The sequence below is a fragment of the Triturus cristatus genome, chromosome 4_2 (genome assembly GCF_964204655.1).
Source record: "Triturus cristatus chromosome 4_2, aTriCri1.1, whole genome shotgun sequence".
Classification (NCBI taxonomy): Eukaryota; Metazoa; Chordata; class Amphibia; order Caudata; family Salamandridae; genus Triturus; species Triturus cristatus.
Genome location: NC_140586.1, coordinates 257,534,381 through 257,554,912, shown reverse-complemented (window position 1 = coordinate 257,554,912; position 20,532 = coordinate 257,534,381).

Here is a 20,532-nt window from a genome sequence, read left to right as displayed (position 1 = left end):
AACTGAGACAAAAGTCTAACTTTACTACTCGCAAATGCCCTTTGTGAATATAGAAAGTCATAAAGTTAGACTTTCGTCTCAGTTTACCTTTGTAAATCGGGCCCATGGGGCCTCATTTATGAGGTTTTGCCGTAGGGCAGCACCGTAGGCCCTCCTGCTGCGCTGCCCTATGGCTAAAGCAAAGCGCAGGAATGCGCCGAACCTCCCCAGCGCCGGCACACAATTAGTTGCTGTGCACCAACGCAGGCAACTTTGCACCATGGTTCTAGGGTGCCTGCGTTGCAGGGATGGTTATTTTTGTGCAGGAAGGGAAGCCTTCCTGCACAAAAACAATCACACTTGGCTTTTTCCTCTTTCTGCAGCACACATAGAAAAAGGAAAAGCAAAGAGAAATAAAGATATTTCTCCTCTTTGTGCCTCCCTTATGCCTCCTATGGGGAGGCATATGTTTTTGGCGCTGCCTCTGAGTTACGATTTCTCATAAATCTGGGGCAGCGTCAGAAAGCCATGGATGTTTCATGGAACGCCCCCAGCAACATCCATTGGTCGCCCCTTTAACCTAGATATTTACGAGTCAACAGTACGCCAAAAAAGTGGCTTTTCCGTGCCTCGTAAATATGGAGCAGGCTCCTGAGCCACGGAACATCACAAAAAGTGATCTTCTGGCGACGCAAGGAACCTCATAAATGAACCCCAGTAGTGATACAATTCAATGAAAAAGTTTTTCACTGTACCCTATCTCTTGATCACCTACTGACTGTGCCCATTTTCCATTCTCTTCTGGGAAAGCCCTGTAAGTTTCCTTCGTAAGCATGCCCTAGTGAGCCACAACAGCTCAGTTCCCCATCTGTGATCAAAACTATGATTGTTTTTTCCAGTTACGCTGCTCTTTCCAAAAACTCTTTGGTTATTTCCACATAGGTGCATATGTGCAGTCTAGTAATTTACATGAAAAAGTACCTGTCTGAAAAATATATTTAGTACAAAATCCATAATATATTATGATATTTTTCTATTAGGTGTCCCAGTTGGGATTGGATGTTATCTATTGAATTTAATTAATCACATCTGACCAAAATATCAATCCTCCAGTTTGCATACAATATTTTTGTCCGCTAAATATTGTATAGTTCGGAATATTTACTAAATTACAAATGAGATACATTTTTGTTGGCTACATTTGGGCTGGAAGCCTATTAATTAATCATATCTCTTTTTGAAGGCAACTGTCCTATATTAAAATCAGAGAGGATTTATTTACCGGCTTAATCCTGCAGGTTTGTAATTAAATCTGGTATATAGGGCTGAGAGTGGAGGTTGCCATGATGGGGAGAGATGTAACTTGGACCATCAAGAGATCATGGGAGGCATTGGGACAGGTGAAGAGGCAACTAAAATAATGGGGTGGAGGGGCTATTGGGCAAGCAAGAAGCATGGGTGATGGAGGGTGAGACCAGACAGCCAGGGTGACCAGGAGAAGCAGGAGTAACAGGGAGTGGCAAGGAGTGAAAGGGGGTGGCAGACATGGACATCAATTGGGGTAGTCAGCGATAGCATCTGGTATATTTTGCTCCCCTACTGGTACCTTTCCACTGCCCTACTGAATACTGGTCATAGGGGTTTAGAGCACATGAAGAGAGCATAAACAGAGCTTAAAACTCTCGGTATACTTCCTGTTTACTGAAGAAGCAAATAGGAGGCTTTGAGGGACTAACATTTGGATTAGCAACCAATCCTCTGACATCAGAATGTGTCAATAGGTGAGTGGTGGCATAAGTGCTTAATTAGTAAAATAATAAGTGCCAGGCCCATGACCAGGATGCCACTGCAGCTTGCCCCACCCATCGCCCCTGTCATCACTGCTAATCCTAATTTCCTTTACCCTACATGTAAGCGCTGAGCTGACCCAAGTGCTTAATCCCCCTGAATGTCTGCCCTTCCCCATTGTCGATACGTCCTCCCTAAAATGTACATAACCCATCTGATGCACCTATTCAATGGACCATGTCTTCTGAAATAGGCAGAAGTGATGGATATCAATGAGCCGGGCACATTCTGGGCAATCTAGTTTAGATGCTAACCCTGCTATGTACCAGGAAAGCAGTTTAGTGAAGGGTGTTGGCTGGCTTGAATCGGAATAATTATGATTTCCTGACCCTGATGTCCCACCCTGGTCTTCAAATCAATTAGGCCAGGCGGTGGAAACATCATTTGCCTCGGTTTGGCAACCCTCTCTCTTCTATCAGACGTGATCAGTGACTGGACGGTGGTCCCACATACCTTGTGATTCAAGTTATATTCCATCCTAAGGACTGGCAGGTGCTCAGCCCTGACAGTTTGATTTTCAAATTGTTCTTCAGTGGCCCAGTTTGCACCATTACTGAATTGTTACCATAACATCACGCAACCTGTTTCTCAATTGTATCTACTTGCTGGTTACTACACCCTTGGGTTGAAATATTGTAATTCTGCTCCCTGTCAATGCCCTGTGACCTAGTCATTTCCCCCCTACTTCCTTCTGTGGTTGATACATATCAGTCGGATGTGATGGTACTCATAATGTGTGTCAGTAAATCGACTCCCACTAGAGCATTATAGCGGTTAGATGCGGGGACTCTAAATACAGCCTGATCTCTTACAGAAGAAGTAAGAAACAAGTTTATTTAGACAATTGTCCATAAAATATTTTAAAAACACATAACCTGTTAAAATCGATAAGAGGGCCCTATCTTGGCAGCCCAACACCCCCTTCCTACTACATGATCTCTTACAGGGCCAGTAGAGGTAGAAGCCATTGACAGTAATGACTGTGATTTTTGTGTCTTTGTGTTACAATTTAGCGCAAAATATTAGAAGGATTTGTAGAAGTAGCCCAATGGCAAACGGTTGATACTTGACTCTCCTACACACTTACTTAAATGTTTAAAAGCAAACTTTGCACCACCTGTGGTGACGTAAAATTGACAACTAGACAATCTCCAGGGTGGTTAACTGGCCCTGGTCCTAACCATCCCACCCTGCGAGTTAAGAGAATGTTGTTCACCCAGGAGAGGGGAAAATCCCTATGCCATACCAACCAGTTCAGTGATTTGTTTGTAAGCTCTTCAGGTGCCTCCCTCTTCACATAGGGCAGGATGTGGGTGGGCGGTTAATCACAGGCTGTCTCTTGTCTAGTGTGTGGCCATTTAGCAAGAACTTCCCTGCTACACAGTCCTTGCAACAATCCTTTGGCTCCCCTGGGGGTCTCATTTTAGCACTTCAGAGGTGGATATCTGTAGACTGACTGGCATGTGAGCTGACTGTCTAATTGGTGGCTGTTCTGTATATTTCTATGAGACAAGGCACCTCCTACCGGCTGCTGACACTGCAGATTGGTTCGACACAATGACCTGGCCAACTTTAAACACCACACTGGGAACTTGAGGAATTGGAATCTGTGATTGCTTGATATCCCTGAGCCCCTGTTGGCTGGGTCTAAGCTGGGGTGGCATCATGAGCAAAGAACAATGGATTTAACCCAGATCTCTTGACCGGGGTGAATGTTTGATTTGTTCTGCATTCTGTCCATTATATGTGTGTCTCTTGCCTGTTCAATTGCATGATTAGGAAAAGATCCGCAGACAATATATCTTTCATTTTGGTAATATAGTCCTCCATCAGTAGTACAAACCACAATGGTTTGGATGCTGGACCCTCTTCGTGAAGGCTGTGCGTACATTGCTCCAAAATAGGAGATACTGTAGGAGAATCATCTTGAGTGCTGGTTGCTTTGGATTTGTTCTGAACCAACCGCCTGGGCCACTTAACTGCTACAGAAGACTGGGTACATACTTTGGGGCATGCCTCAGAGGAATGTGCTGCAATGGGTGAGCTCAAATATTGACCTCGACTCCCATCCACAGCCTGTAGCAAGCCTGGGGGTACAGCCTTAGGGGCAGGGACTCAGCTGGCATCAGTTATTGTAGCTGGATAATATTTTTGAGCCCAAAGACAGTCTCCTCTCGCTCAACTCGATTTCTGTTGAGATGACCAACATATCCCTCTGTAACATTCTATCTATGGAGGTGGTTTTTAGAGATGGATGTGGTATGGAGGGCCCTTGCACTGCTTTAATTTTGTCCATAGTGCATACGTGTTTAGTCCAGGGATCATCAAGAAGCTGTAGACGGGAAGGCCGGTGCTTTCAGGGGAATATGAAGATTGATTCATGCAGACGTACACACTACAACCAATTTGGCCAAGCCCGCCCAGCTCCTAGCTACACAGAGATTTCTCAACAGTAAAGGAGCCCCCCACTCAAGTAAGTAACAAGAGCTGAGTAATCTGAGTATAGGCTGATAGAATTGTCACTCCCTCTAAGGAAACAGACTTAGATGGGTGGTCCAGCCCAATTTCGTTTGACCATGGACAGGTGCAGGCGGGCCCACCCTTGGCCTGGGCTTCACATGGGTGTGGCCCATGTGCGTACTGTGCTGCAGGATTGTAAAGCGCTTAAGAGCCGGTGGTAGGAGGCCCTAGGTACGAGAGGCTGCACCTGTGCCTCCTGGGGCATTAGGTGACGAGAGAGTGAGTTCTCTGGTGTCTTTGTGGTCCAACGAGGTATTGCACCCCCAAGACAGCATTCGGTGTTGCGCGCGCTGCTGGATTGTCAAGTGCTTAAGAGCCAGGGGTAGGAGGCTCCACCCCCTTAGGACAAAAGGCTGCCCCTGCATCTTCTGACGCATTGGTGGGTGGGAGAGTGAGTCCCCTGGCATCTCTGTGTTCCACTGGGATAGTGTACCCCAGGGCTTTAAGTGGGATGAAAAAACTGGAGGGTCTCTCAAAGGGGCGTGGCCAATGTATTTAAGGGCGTGGCTTAAAAAAGGTAAGCTAAAAATCTGTGCTTAGCATAGTGTGCCGACATTCTCGAGTTTATCAACTAAATACTTGCATCAGGAACACGAGGGCACCTTCACCTTTCAAAGATGGCTGCTCCATTTTATTTTATTTTAGTCGAACTGATTGGCAACATTATAACCAAAGTGACCAATCACAGAACAACTGAACTTCACTAACGTGTTTTGAACATTTGCATTTCTCGCGCCACCTCTGCAATGTTATGTATTTAAAAGCAACCGCAACTCGTCCGTTTTCGGTCTTTCATTGTGAAGAAGACACGGGAGATGTCTTTTCGGTCGCATCGAACACATTACGCGGTAAGTTTCTACCTAGATGGTTCCAATACTACTGATTACCCTCCGAGTCGGGACCATCTCACAGCGAAGGTCTTACAAATGGTGACATCGGTCAATGACCCCTTGCAATCTTTTTGAGTATCTATAAACGTCCATTGGTACATCTTGGTGCTGGGTTAGAGGGAACTAGCTAACTCTTGAAGCATCTCTCACATGCCAAGTCATGCCCTATAAGGCCACAACGACATCTTCTTTAAAATGTATATTTATATAAAAAAGTTAGTAATCACTTTTTCGAGCCTAATCCCTCAATGAAGTGTTTTGAAACTTTAAGCTTCACGTGATTAGCGCATAAAAATGCAATCGTATAAATTCGAAAACAATTATGAATAAAGCTCACTGGTCCCTCTTCCCCGACCGAGTTAGGTTGAACCAATTGACCTTTGAAGGATTCTTTACATGTAATTTCATGCCCCATGAGACTATAATACTATTTGTTTTTCTAAGACTCATGCACATTAAGAGTTAGGAAACACCTTTTATTTAAGCTTAATCACGCAATGGAAAATTCCTTTGAAACATTCAGCTACACAACTTAAGCATACAATATTTTAATCAGCTATGTTTGAATAGCCATGGATACTTTCCTATAGTTTATGCTATCTGCTTCCAATTGCTCTGTTATGTATTTCCGTTTTTATGGCTTGTATTATTTTGTAACCAAGTCATGCTTAGCTTGAAATATATTCTTAAAACAACATTACCTTCGTGTATCTCAATACATCCTTTCTCCTGACCCATTTTCTTTTGCAGGGCTCACCATAGCCGGTTTTTTGACCCCACTTAGCATGGCGGAGCCAATGACCATATGAAGTAAGAGGGTTTTTAACAACTTGTTTTAACTGAAATGATCATTGTGTTTGGAGATCTCATTTTTTCTATTACTCTTTCATTATTTAGGAACCAATAATTAAATAATCACACGAGGAATGTGACAATGTCCACTTATCCGAAAAGACAACATAACCAAGTACTCTGACCATAGCACATCACAGTTTGGTCTATAATTCCTCTACCTTAGGTATAATAATGTACACTTTTATGCATTAGACTTACTCAGTCTTTCTTTGTCTTTTTATACCAATTTTTCACTTATTTCATTTGTTTTTTACTTATATTAGTTACAACTGATGGAGACTCTATAATCTTCAAGACAAGTTGTACAAACACCAGAACCATTCTTTAGGAAACAGACAATACTTATAAACAACTATAAGGGTAATGATTACGGGAGACCTACCCTCTTTTTTCTAAATTAAATACTTAAATCTCTCAACCAATTATATATATTAACATTAATTGGTTCTCTGTTTTTTTGTCTATCCATAATGTAGCTCTCTTTTGAACTTTATACAGAATCTCCCTTATTCTTGATTGGAGTTTTGGAAATATCTTTGGGAACAAGTTTAAACAAACGACTGTTACTCATATTGTCTCTACTAACTTATAATAAAAGGTTAGTACCTATGCTTGACTTGGGATACTTACCTAGTTACTCTTATTAAATGACCCACTTTTTTCACACTTGGTATGGTGATGGGATAAACAATAATTTTTTCTCTATACTGCTTTCTTTTCTTACTTATTTCTGATCGCTAGATATCACTTCTTTGGCTTGCTTCATACTCAGTAGGTTCTTTTAATTTAAAAAAAATTCTTTCTCTCTTGGGTTTCTCTTTTTTTCCCATTCTTTATTCTATGAATCTCCAATTTTATAATAATAAGTTTTTTAAGATTAGTAAAAACTAGAAAAGTGAATGTATTAATCGCATGATGTATTCTACTCAGTCAATTAAGATTTTGATATTTTTTCTGTAGCCCTGAGGAAGTCACTATACGTGACGAAACACGTGTCGGCTGTTATCCATCTGGACTAAGATTTGGAGACTGCATGGTCTCTTTTCATGAAATATTGACTGTTACCCACTGTATTAGGGATTTCTGAAGTGTACTCATGATTGCGATTCCTTCCTATTTTTGTAAAAATTCGCAATTAAATTATCCTTTTTTCTACATATTACTGTGAGGACCTAATCTGTTCTGTAGCCAGTCTCATTATTAATATTCTGTTCTATGCTTTTGTGGTTAATAACCAACACAAATTGCAACTGTAACTTTGGAGTGCCGGGATATCGTTGTTTAAATGCTTTCAGGGGAATATGAAGATTGATTCATGCAGACGTACACACTACAACCAATTTGGCCAAGCCCGCCCAGCTCCTAGCTACACAGAGATTTCTCAACAGTAAAGGAGCCCCCCACTCAAGTAAGTAACAAGAGCTGAGTAATCTGAGTATAGGCTGATAGAATTGTCACTCCCTCTAAGGAAACAGACTTAGATGGGTGGTCCAGCCCAATTTCGTTTGACCATGGACAGGTGCAGGTGGGCCCACCCTTGGCCTGGGCTTCACACGGGTGTGGCCCATGTGCGTACCGTGCTGCAGGATTGTAAAGCGCTTAAGAGCCGGTGGTAGGAGGCCCTAGGTACGAGAGGCTGCACCTGTGCCTCCTGGGGCATTAGGTGACGAGAGAGTGAGTTCTCTGGTGTCTTTGTGGTCCAACGAGGTATTGCACCCCCAAGACAGCATTCGGTGTTGCGCGCGCTGCTGGATTGTCAAGTGCTTAAGAGCCAGGGGTAGGAGGCTCCACCCCCTTAGGACAAAAGGCTGCCCCTGCATCTTCTGACGCATTGGTGGGTGGGAGAGTGAGTCCCCTGGCATCTCTGTGTTCCACTGGGATAGTGTACCCCAGGGCTTTAAGTGGGATGAAAAAACTGGAGGGTCTCTCAAAGGGGCGTGGCCAATGTATTTAAGGGCGTGGCTTAAAAAAGGTAAGCTAAAAATCTGTGCTTAGCATAGTGTGCCGACCGACTTGTATTTTGCTGTTTCTGTTATTGCATCCAGATATATGATACAACAAGTAACATCATACCTACAGCAAGTCAGGACTATTGGCTTTGTCAATGGTTAGTTGCCTAAGATAACGATAAGTAAGCGGAAACTATGGCTTGTATGTAATATTGAAAAAGCTTCCACTTAAAGCCCTGGTGACACCACAACAATGCTGTTGCCCCTTAGTTTCAAAAAGAGAAGGGAAATCCAGAGAGAAAATGACTCTCTTTAAAAGATTTCCATTCCCCTACAACGCTCACCTGGCATGACGTTAATCCGTAACTTCTCCACTAGTGAGAAGTGAGCAGTGTGAGCACGGGCACAACGATGTGCCTGCTGTCACTGCAGTCCGGAAAAAAAAAAAGACCGCTTGTGCCAGGGCATAAAACAGAGCCCGATAGAGACCCGTTACGTGGCTCCATTAAAAAACTGCTGGTGCTTAGACCCTGTGAGACCTGGCCCACTTAAGGCCCTGGTGTACCCCCAAGACAGCTTTTAGCATTGTCTGCACTTTGGGATTGTCGAGCGCTTAAGAGCTGGTGGTATGATGCCCCGCCCCCTTGGGATGAGAGGCTGCACCTGGGCCTCCTGGCCCATTGGTGGGTGGGAGAGTGAGTCCCTTAGTGTCTCTGTGGTCCAGTGGGGTAGTGTACCACCAAGACAGCTTCCATTGTTGGCCACGCTGAGGGATTGTCGAGCACTTAAGCGCCAGTGGTAGGAGGCCCCTCCCCCTTGCGATGAGAGGCCACACCTGCATCTCCTGGCACGTTGGTGGTTGGGAGCCAGTGGCGGCTCCTCAAGGGAGTGCTGCGGTGAGGCGGGGTGGGGGAGGGGCAATGTGGGGGGTAGTAAACTCCGGCATACGGCCGAACAGAGTTGTATAGAATAAATAAAACCAATTACATTGCGCGCACTGCAACGCCAAATCTGCGATGCAGTGCACAATGTATTTCGTTTTATTTATTTAATTAGTGACTCAACTCCGTTCGCCCATATGCCGGAGTTTACTATCCACAACATGTGCTGAAACTGAAGTCTGTTTTGGGTAGTGAAAGAAATGTGGGTGAGGGAGAGAGTGAAAGTGAGTAGGAGACTGGATATGTCAACTCTTCAGTCTGATTAACCCAGGAATGCTACTTCCATCATGCTGTCTTTCCATGTGCCTAGTAACACAGCTTCAAGTACGGCTTAAAGGAGTGCTCAACATAGCACTAGGCACAGGGCATTCCCATTCTAGTACCAATTAAGCAAGGCTTGGAGTTATGGCCAACAGCTATCAAGTCATTCTGTGTGCAACCCTAAATGCCCACTGGAGTAGGCATGTGACTGTGGCCAACTGGTTCTCACTAGCCATGGTTTTTGGACCAGTAAGAACTGATACACACACTTAAATCAGACCTCTAGCGGGCATTGCCTTTGACCAAACCCATCAGCAACTCGTTAAATGGTCTGATCTTTGGCCCAATCCTTTTATCCTTCCTCATGACCTTGTAATCCACAGGATATGGCCTTCAAGTATACCCATGGAGCTCTGGGGACAGGTGCTGAACGATCGTCCAGTTGGGTCAACAGAAATGTTCTCCATAACTGGAGCCAAACTGTTTGTAAAGGCTCACAGGTCTGAAAAAATCATTATCACTGCAAAATTATCAATTTTTCATACACGTTCAACATTCTGGTGAAGATCCAGATGGCTGCAGTCACCTGCTAAACTCGGAAAACTTACCATCTAGATAAAGGCATACATTTATGTCATCTTTCCTTTTAGCAAATTTCTCAAAAGTACTGGATGGATATGCATGAAATCACAAAAATCACAAAGAAGTTATTTGGCATCTGCCTTTATGCCATGTTTGGTGATGTGGTGGCCATCATTCTCTTCAGTAAAATCTCCTGCAAAGTTTTGTACATTTTCCCTCTGCAAATTAAAATGTATGAATTATGTTTATCCCTTTATAACTTTCCCCACCAATGACCAATGTGTGCAAAACATAGCAGACTCAACTAAATGAAAAAATCGTTTTAAGATTCAATGCATATTTGTTTAGTGGTACCAATGTGATTAGCAAAACAAACCACCATTGGCAATAGGATTCACTTTTTAAGCAAGCATGCTTATTGCTAGTAAGTGTGGTTTTGAACTGAAAATTCAAGAAAAATTAGGAAATGTCATTTCATATTACATGCTCAGCCTACTTATTGCCATTTTTTAAATTTTGCAACTAATTAGGACAAATAAATTAAAAGAAACAAAAACACATAAAAAGCCCAGAAACAAATGTAGCATTCACACAGGCTTTGGAAAATCTATCATCTGTACTTTCTTTATGCAGGCTACCACACCTTATGCTGTTATCAGAAGTCCCTACAATCAGACACAAGTCTGATTGCTCTGAAAACCATCACTTGTACACTAAATGCAATGTAACACTCAAAAGGACAACATCATACTGAAACGATTAATAATACTATTCATAGTTGTCTCATTGATAGAGTTAATGCTACTGTGATAAGTAAATTGATTTGTATATCTTTAAAGACATTTGTAGTTACATCTGTCATATCATGGTGGGGACAAGAGAACTGCATATGTTGTGTGAGTTAAGATTTGCATGACTGTTATGAGAGGTATGATTTGTGGAGCTAACCATATCTAGTGAGTTTCAGTGTTTTTTTTTATTCAATTCATATTAAATAAATGTGTTAATTTCTGGAATATTGAGGAATCCATTGCATGATGGTTCGCAGGTCCTTTATTCACATTCAGCTAACTCTAATGTATAGTGGTAAATCTTGGCACACTGAGAGCATCCACATCATGAGAGGATGATACATGGCATGTGTGAGAAGGTGGTTCTGCCAGTCTAATCCACCCGGATGTTTTGCTCTTTGATACCCTGGTTTTTTACCCTTTTCTGTGGGGAGCCTCATAACCTGTAACTCACCCACGGTAAACTCATGGTAACATGGACTGCGTGCGTTTACCGCCAGTGTCCGCCTTTAAAAGATAAGGCTGCTGAGACACAGCAAGAGTAAGAGGCACTTGGCTAGTTACATGTGAACATGTGTGCACACACATGTGCATATGTATGAGGACTTCTCGTGGAAGTCTCATGTCATGTGCAGTCCAGGAACTCTGCATAGGTAACCTGGGGCAGAAGGAACTCTGCAGGGTTGGGTATTGGCCTGGTCTACACCTGATAATGTAGGTGTATACAGATAGGAAACATCAGTGTCCCTCCATTATACAAGAAATACTGCTGTATAGTGCAGCTCTACTTCCCCTTGGTCTAAAGACACCAGGATTATACCAATGTGAGGTGTAACCTGTCTGAAAAGAACAATTCTGTAAAGTCCAAAGTCATAGTGTACAGCTTCTGGGTCATTCAGGAATGTCATGTTTTTCTGGCTCAGCTCAGGATTAGAGCCTAGGCCTTTTGTCACCTTGCTGGGCTGAGTTAATTACTTTTCTCTCCAGCAGCAAGAACAAAGGCCTCCGCCCACAAAAGGAGCAATTCACCTTGATAAGGTCAGCTCCTTAGCAGGAAGGGGTGGTTGACTGCTCTGCATCAATCAGTCAGCTGGTATTCTGTGCTTGAAAGTGGGCTGGCACAAGACCACTAAGCAAAGGGAGGAAGCCTAGACCCTGGAGCCTACCCAAGAGGTCGGCTCTTTTGAAGGTTTGCTGTGGTAAGCCCTGGTGGTGATGTCAGCAAGGGATGGAGCTGAGATCCTTGGAGCACGAGTGGCAAGTGACTCCTGAGTGATGCCATCTTGAAGTATCCCAGAACGTTGTGCAGGAAGGTTGAAACTGGGGTGCAGAGGTGACGTGGCAGTTCAGTATAGGCATCCTTATCCATTTATGGTAGTAGACATGTGAGAGCTTGATGGAAACTATAAAGTGATGTTGGATGCTGAGCATCTGTTCCTTAAAAATAAAAAGGTGGTATTTCAAGCTACAAATAGTTTTTTTAATGAAATTTGCAAGCCTGTATTTGTGAATCAAGATTATTATTCCAAGAAAAAAAGTAGTTATTCGATAGAAACTACAAACAGATATCTGGGGACACAATTCCTGAATTTTCAAATACACATCTAAAGCACATACTTGAGTGGTAAGAAGTACTGTTGTCTGAGGACTGCTGTATGAGCCTGTAAAATCTGTCTAGGTTCGTAATGTACTGCCTGAGATTGTATAATCTATATATTTTCCTCACTCTACCTCTGTTTAAATAGATTATCAGTTATAACATGTACTGTAAAATGTATTCAGAAACAGGCAGAAAGGAAAAATGAAAGGGAATTAAATGTAAAATTTTAGCTTGATGCTGTGGTAAATTAGAGGCCATGTAAATGGCATTTACTTACCAACACGTTTAATTTGTAGGTTTTAAGGGTTTTTTTTTCAGTGACATCTTGAAAAACGCACTATTTTGACACCATTTTTCGAAATATTCTTAATGCAGGAGAACCTGCAACACACCTGGAGTGGGTCGTGTTTACGTGGAAAACTATGAAAGTACAGCAATGATTAATGAGTTACCTTTCAGTGCTTGTTAACACAGTTATGTGACTATGTGGTTTCAATTATAACCTATTTCACCCTATTTCTCACATGCTCATTAAAATTCATACAAAAGTGCCATGTTTCACCACTTTCAAAGCTCACCATCCAGCATATGTTGTTATGTGATGTTAAGCTATGTTATGCCATGTTATGCGCCCTCTAACAAATCAGCTCAGTAGATGTAACTAAGGGGTGTACATTTCCATCCTTTTTTTTGCAGTGGCAGGAACACTACTGTGAAAAACTAAGGTTAGGATAAAACAGATCATATTTTGGAAACTGTGTAAAAATAGAAAAGAGAACCAACTGACCTTTTTTTTAAAAAGAAAATTGTTTTACTGCACTCCATCACTCATTTATTGCAAATGTATCTCTTCTACTTTAGCATAGGAAGTCAGTGTAGACATAAAAACCACTCACCCCCATACTATTACTCAACTGGTCTACATAGGATGGGTGGCGAGGAAGGGTTAGAGTGACGCGGTAAAACTGGTAAGATAAAAAGCACTGGGCCAGATGAGTTAGGATACTGGTCTCAAAAAGTGGGCTCAATTTGTGATTCTTCTTTTTGCAGCAAGTATTTTTTTTTCAAACCAGCCTATGCATTAATGGGTCAATTTGCAGATTACTGAATAATAGAGGAAACCAACCTGCTAATGAAAATTAATTAAGTAGGTCACAATTTGTGACCCAATACGACTAGCCACAATCTCAGGGATGGTGGCCTGCAAGGGATAGCAGGCTTCTGTATCAGTAACTGCATTTAAAAATTAGAAAAATAAAAAAAAGAAGCCCTATTTTCTTTAAGGAAATAAGACTGCTTAAAAAAAAGAAGATTTAGGGCCCGATTCACAGAATTAACTTAAGACAAAATCCTAAACTTAGTACCATTTTGGTATTCACAGAATGCACTTACTACTTCTGGTATTCACAGGATGAACTTGCTACTTTTGCGATACACAGAATAAACTTACTACTTTTGCTATTCACAGAATGGATTTACGACTACTAACTTTACGTCCGCACTCGGGCCGGAGCTTCCGGCCCAGAGGCGGAGCTTCCGGCCGGGAGGCAAGGCTTCCGGACCGGAGGCGGGGCTTCCGGCCCGGAGGCGGAGCTTCCGGCCCGGAGGTGGGGATTCCGGCCAGTGGCGGAGATTTAACCATGGCCAAAATCTCCACCTCTGGGCCGGAAGCTCCGCCTCTGGCCCGGAAGCCCCGCCTCCGGGCCGGAAGCTCCGCCTCCGGGCCGGAAGCTCCGCCTCCGGGCCGGAATTTCCGGCCCGAGTGCGGACGTAAAGTTAGTAGTCGTAAATCCATTCTGTGAATAGCAAAAGTAGTAAGTTTATTCTGTGAATCGCAAAAGTAGTAAGTTCATTCTGTGAATACCAGAAGTAGTAAGTGCATTCTGTGAATACCAAAATGGTACTAAGTTTAGGATTTTGTCTTAAGTTTGTTCCGTGAATCGGGCCCTAAGTGTTTTAAACATTTCAGTGTGAGTTGACAGTTGTTCCTTGGACCACTGCCTACTCCCCCCTAAACTGCCATCCCGACTTTGCAAAGTTGAAAGGGTTGCACTGGAATTCCAATTGCAAACCCTTGAAAAATATGCTGCCAATTTGCAATTCGGAAGGGACGCCCACAACATGCCCCTTTCAAATTGTGAATTATTAAGCATTTGGAATACTCATTTTAGGAGTTTGTAAAAACTTTTTTTACATCTGGCTTTTTTTCCCACATTAGTTGGCACAAAGTCAGCCTGCATATCTCCCCCTCATTGGAGAAATCCCGATCAAAAAACTGTGCTCCTGCTGGAAGAATATCTCACAGCTTCCACAAACCATCACCTGCTATCAGCAGGAGGCAAAATTTCAAGGGATGCACTACCCGAGTACAGCTGTGCAAACACACATTTCTCCTCTAGGTAATCCAATTTCAGGTTCACCAGGAATCTCACTGATGCTCTCATGCCTCTCAACATTAGCCCTCAACTCACTTTCATAGGAGCCTTTTTCCTAAGTAGTCTCTCGTCACCAGTGAAGACAAGAGGTCTGTCCTCATGTAACAACACCATGGATTTTATGATCGCTGCTGTCAACTCCTTTTCCCTCGACTTTTCAGTTATCAAGGTCACCACCAGAGTGTTGCCTCTCTCCAGATTGCTAATTCCTCCGCTATATGGCAGCCAAATTGCACTGCACACTACCTTGTGTATATCATCCTCAGCTGTCAAGGCCAGCAAATCTCCTAAGACCCCTCTCCTTTTTGCCAGCTTTTGTTCCACAGTTATTAACACCAGGACACCCACCACCCTCAGGCATGTCCCTCTACACGGGTTTTCAAGTTGCTTTCACTACATCAATGTAATGTGCTTTAATACATTAGACTTGAAGGGCACCAAATCTTACATCTCCTCACTAATTTCCTTGATCTCATTTTCCACTCCAAGGATTCTTTTCACAATCTGCATCAGTTCCTTCTCTATGACCAACACCTTTTTAGCTAGCCCCTCCAGCTTCTCTTCAAACTCACTCACTGCCTTTTCAATGAATTCTGATTTTACAGCTAGGTCAGCCTACGGGATTAATATTGATCACTGCAGGGCTCACTTTCTTGCCATAATCTCCTCGCCATTTGAAAGGTCTATGGCAGGCTATCCATTTTCCTTCCTCTAGACTCTTTACAAAATTACTGTATCTTCTCTGTGACATCTCTTGTAAGCTCACTCACCAACCTGGTTGGTGACATGCTTCATCATCGGGTTCCCACCAGAGAGGCCGAATGCCTCCCTGGTGTGCTACGACGCCTGATTTACTTGAAAACCTGTGTAAGGGACATGCCTAAAGGTGGTGAGTGACCTGGTGTGAGTAAATGTGGAACAAAAGCTGGCAAAAATGAGAGGGGTCCTAGGTGATTTTCTGGCCCTGATAGCTGACACCAGGTAGTGTGCAGTGCAATTTGACTGCCATGGAGCGCAGTAACTAGCAATATGAAGAGAGTCAACAATGTAGGGGTGACCTTGATAATTGAAGAGTTGAGGGAAAAAGGAGTTGACAGCAGTGATCATGAAATCCATGGTGATGTTAAATGAGGACAGACCTCTTGTCTTCACTGGTCTGATTGATGAAAGACTACTGAGGGAAAAGGCTGCTATGGAAGTGAGATGAGGGCTAATGCTAAGAGGCATCAACGCATCAGTGAGATTCCTGGCAAAGCTGAAATTGGATTACATAGAGGAGAAATGTGTGTTTGCACAGCTGGAATCAGCTAGTGCCTTCCTTGAAATGTTGCCTCCTGTTGATAACAGGTGATGTTTTATGGTAGCTGTGAGGTGTTCTTCCAGCAGGTGCACAGTTTGTTGATCGGGAATCCTCCAATGAGGGTGAGATATGAAGGCTGTCTTTGTTCCAACTAATGTGTTAAAAAGAGGCAGATGCAAAAAACGTTTTTGCCAACTCCTAAAATGGGTTTCCAATTTGGAAGGGGCATGTTGTGGGTGTCGCTTTCAAATTGCAAATTGGCAGCATATTTATCAAGGGTTTGCAACTGGAATTCCAGTGCAGCCCCTTCACCTTTGCAAAGTAGGGTTGCAGTTTTAGGGGTAGTAGGCAGGGGTCCAAGGAATGAGTATCAACTCACACTGAAATGTTTTTAAAAAATGAAAGCTTTTTTTTTTCTTCAAGCAGCCCCATTTAAAAGAGACCATTTGCTCAAAGGAAATAGGGCTTCTTTTTAAAAAAAAAAAATGTTTCTACTTTTGAAATGCAGTTACTGGTATGGTAGGCTGCTGGAATTTGCAGGTCCCTATCCTTGAGATTCCAGCTAGTGGGAATGGGTCACAAAATGTGACTTACCTAATTGATTTTCATTAGCAGGTTGGTCTCCTCGATGATTCAGTCATTTGCAAATTGCCAACAGAAGTAGGGCAGAGTTGCATGTACAATTGACAGGGCCAAAGTGCTATGTTAAATCATTTTCAGTTTATGCAGGCTCACATGATGGATGGCTCCTACTATGCTGTGAAATTGTTGTGGCAGATATGGTGTGGATGCTTCTGGCACCTGTGCCATCTCCTGCCCCAAAAACAAATGTTGGTATTTTGTTCTGATGTCTCACACCCATATTATGGACAGAAAGCGTCAGAGCAAGTTGTGGCAGACCTTGCTATCTATGGGGGTGGACAGGGACATCATTTTCTTCCTACAAGATCTCCATCGAGATATGAAGGCGGAGGCCAGATACGCCAATGAGTTTAAGGTCAAGCGCCTGTTCCCCATACAGACAGGGGTGCAACAGGGTAGCATTTTGGACCCTTTTCTGTTTAATTTATATGTAAACAATCTAGAGAAGATATTACTGGAGACCAAGGTGGATTATCTTCACGTGGGCCGGCGTGGCCTTCCAGTCCTCTTTTATGCAGACAATGCCGTCCTGATGGCTAGGACTGAGAGGGGTTTACAAATGCTGCTAAACTCCTTTGCTTAATTTATGGAAGAGCAGGATCTGTTGGTCAACAACTCCAAATCCTATGTGATGCAAGTAGGTGCCCGTTCAAGTAGGCCCTATACCTTCAAGGTCGGGTCCACTCCTGTCCCTTGGACAAGTGTCTTTTCTTAATTGGGGTTCTGTTGGATGCCAAGATGAATTGGTGGACCCTAAAAATGTGTAAGAAAAGCGACCTCCCTCGGGCAAATGCGGCTATTTTTAATTTTGCCTCTAGATTAGGCAAAAGACCGGTTTGGGCAATATTGCAGCTCTACAGGGCCAAGTGCATCACAACAATGTTGTATGATAGGGAAATCTGTGATACCACCCTTGATGATCTCCAAATTGTCAAAAACATCTTTTTGAGACAGATTCTAGCCATACCTCAGGGTACACCCACCTAAACTGTACATGAAGAACTTGGTATGGTCTATCTTACTGACTTGCTAGCTTTTCACCCTCTTTTATTATGGTTAAAAATCTGGATTAGCATGGGAATTTAATGAAATAAATTGATCTTAAAGGACTCTTTGGCCCTTGATCATGCCTCCCATATTTCATGACTTAAATACATCAGGGAAAGCCTCGTGAATCTGGGGAGAGCAAACCTCTTTTTAATCCAGAATCCAGTAATGAGAAAGACCTTGTCAGAATCAAGGCGGCCTTTTTTAGAGACCAGCTAGCAGCCAGGGAGGATAAGGAGCTATAGAAGCCTAGTGTATGTCTCTTAATCATGTTAAGAACCACGCAGATGAACAGACCTTACTTGTTAGGGTTTGTTAATTCATAAAATCGCTTTTTATTGAGCAGGTTCTGGTTCGACCTTTCCCATCTTCTTCCGGCCGACCGAAGGGGCCAGTGCAAGGGATAGAGTCTGTTGCCCTGTGGCTGCGACGGTAGGTCTCCACAGGATATGCTTCACTTTTTGATGTTCTGCAGCTTTTATGATCTACCCAGGAACTCTTTTATCATTCCGAATTAGAATAAGGCCAATTTTAGGCAAGCTAAAGATTTGTATTAATGCTCACGGGTAGTACAGTTTTTTATGTGCTTAGTTTTTAAAAATCTACAGTCAGGCTTACATCTAGCTGTGATTAATTAGTGCGTTCTTAATATAATACTCATGGCACAATGCACTTTACAATGTCCTGCACTTTTTTGCTGTTTTATGTGATGTGAAGAGCTGTTTTTATCCGGGCTATCTCATCTTACTTTGTTTTGTCTGTGTGAATCTGGTGTTCTCTGTACCTTGACTTCCATATTTAGCCTAAGTTTCTATTTTTAAGTGGTACGTTTTATTTGAGGACGTTCTCATTTGTATTTAATGTGTGCTTTAATGGTTTTTGTGCAAGACACCAGATAAAGACTAATGATGATGATAATGATGACAGAAAGTGCCAATATGCAATCAGAAATATGTGACAAAAATGTTTCGTGGGATAGGCTGTAATTTCCCTGACACAGTATGTTTGACTAACTCCAACATTGCGCAGGACACAGGTGTGGTTGGGTTGTACCACATATCACAGGCCATACTTCCATTTGTCAACAGCGCATTTAATGTTTACATGTGTACAGTAAACATGTTTTCTAACTTATATGTCCTCACATTGTGAATTCACATCATACCATGCACATGCCTGCAGATTACATCCCCCCACCCTGCCAAAATTGGTACAGTCTAAATGAATGAAGGCATGTCAGACATTCATGCCACTCAAACAGCAAATTGTTTTATGATCCATACATGTACCTGTAGTACAGCATCATACATATGAGATCTACAGCATGCACGCACACAATCATCACACAGATTACGTGTGAGTTGATGTGCATCTAGGTAACAATCCGTACTGATATTTATGGCCAGACTCTTGATCAGTTAAAGCAACACATGCTATCAGTAGCTTTTCATTATGTGATCTAGGTTAAAGTGTTCCGGTATGTCCATGTGTCATTCATGGACAAGTGTCCAAAAGGTCTGTTGATTTGGAGGTAGCTAGCCACACTCCGTTTAGGTTTCAGCTACCTGGCACAGTGTGAATATATGGTGCAATGTGTGTGGGCTTGCGTATTTGCCAGAACAGAGAAGCATTGCAGAGGCACAATATGTGTACTTGTTATACATTAATTGCTTCACATAGGTGATTGGCCATTGATTTTACCCACATGCATGCTGCCTGACAACCCCCAGGGAGTACCTAGATGGACCATGTGTACACAACATCATTATGCAGATTCTGTCTTAATATGCACATGGGTCTACTTTTATGAGACCAGACACTGCCATGTCCTGTACCTACAAGGTAACTACCTGAGTAAATTTGCATTGTAACTTTATGGGAAGTACTTGCCTCCTATGACGTTTGTTCATGATTGTTTCCCATTTATGTCTTATATTTGGCTGGACATGCCACTTGTGCTGCTAATAGTAATTCATGCATGTAATTGATGACAACGTGGAAACTTTCAGCTTGTCCTGGTGCATATATGTCCTTCCTCTCCAACCGACAACATGACCCTTGAGCAGGAACGTAATCATTGGAGTCGCCTGGAGAGGTACTGCTACATTGGGCACATGGCCAAGGCCTTCATGTGCATGGGCCACAAGTATGAACAGGCAAGTGCAGCAGGGGCCTGGAAGTCACCACCTCGGGACCAGAAAACACAGGCCCTGGAAAGCACCAGGGCAGAAGTGGGACTGTCCCTGCTGGTACAGTAGCAGGACCCTCCAGCACCTCCACAAGTGGCACCACAGCCGGTCAATACCCCACCAGCACAGCCAACATACTACCAGAAGCAGTCCCTGAAGGACAATGCCAATGTAATACTGAGGCTGGCAGGGCTGGAACATCAGGTGGCAACACTGATTAGGATGGTGCGGACCCTACAGCAATCAGTGGACAAAATAACTGTGCAAATTTAGGCCCTCCCTCTAGTGTTCTACCCCTACCATCACTATGACTGCACAGGTATTCTACTGAGGCTCCTGATGGATTATGGGACATGTAGTATGGCGGCAGGAAGGCAGGGGACTTCATTACTCACACCTGGGACACTGCACATGTGATGCACCTCTGAGGAAGGCAATTCGCCGAAACGCGTCAGGTGCCTCACCATCGTTGTTGCCTGCACCAATTGAAATAAAGCTTCTTTCTCCAGAACCAGGTTATGGCGCTTTTTTGTGTTGATATTAAAGTACGGGAAGTGCTGTCTCTCGCATGCCACGACCGCCCTGCAGGGTTGGGGGCCCCCGACGACAGCGAGCTGTTTTTGGATATTTAATAAGGGGGGGCATGACCTGCTTGTCCCACTGTGAGCCTGAGGATTACTGGCGATTTTTGCAGTGAAAGGCG